Source organism: Octopus bimaculoides, chromosome 3 (assembly GCF_001194135.2).
Source record: "Octopus bimaculoides isolate UCB-OBI-ISO-001 chromosome 3, ASM119413v2, whole genome shotgun sequence".
NCBI lineage: Eukaryota > Metazoa > Mollusca > Cephalopoda > Octopoda > Octopodidae > Octopus > Octopus bimaculoides.
Genome location: NC_068983.1, coordinates 115834444 through 115835124, shown reverse-complemented (window position 1 = coordinate 115835124; position 681 = coordinate 115834444). Strand labels below are relative to the sequence as shown.

The 681-nt window shown below is 34.2% G+C and overlaps 1 protein-coding gene across 1 annotated transcript in view; it reads right to left on the bottom strand.

The window, feature by feature from the left end:
* The window catches only part of LOC106870188 (ras-related protein Rab-10), a 49147-nt gene that overhangs the window by 3596 nt on the left and 44870 nt on the right, over nucleotides 1-681 (bottom strand). The window lies entirely within an intron of this gene.

Sequence of the window (681 nt, the reverse complement as noted above, 5' to 3'; positions counted from 1 at the left end):
TAAGGGGTCCAACATAGGTCATATATCAGCGTGTGAATATAAGGATTTACTTTTTGTAATGAGATAAAAATCCAAGGCTGTGTATAATATAGAACATTTATAAATAGGTCTTACAGCTGTTTCCAGGATATTTATTATATCCCTTCATCGGAGACGGTGTGAGAGGATGGTTAAGCAATAGTTAGTTTAGATAAGATAGGAAATAGAGAGTGAATGTAGGGATATTGTATTTGTAAATCCATTGTTTAGGCAGAATGGTATACATATAAGATTCCAATACCTTGTGAGTAAAATCCAATAGTCTTTAAGATTGGTCATTGCCTTTGTAAATCCATTATTAAGATTCCAATACTCTATGAGTAAAATCCAACAGTCTTTGAAATTGGTCAATCCAAATACAGAGTTTATACACAGTGTTACTGAATCAAGGGTTCTATTTAAAGTGACCTAAAAGCAGGGAATGTATTAGTAGGGTCGAGAATCAAATATTCTCTGTATAGAATACACTTGGTAGTGCTCAAGGTTTAAACTTGAGCAGGCAGAGAGGTAAATGTAAGGATAAGCAAGTTAGGCAAGTGAATACATTCAATATAGTTTGTATTTAATACACTTCGTATACTGACCTGCCTAACTTATCCTTACATTTACTTGTCCCTCTCTCTCTCTCTCTCTCTCTCTCTC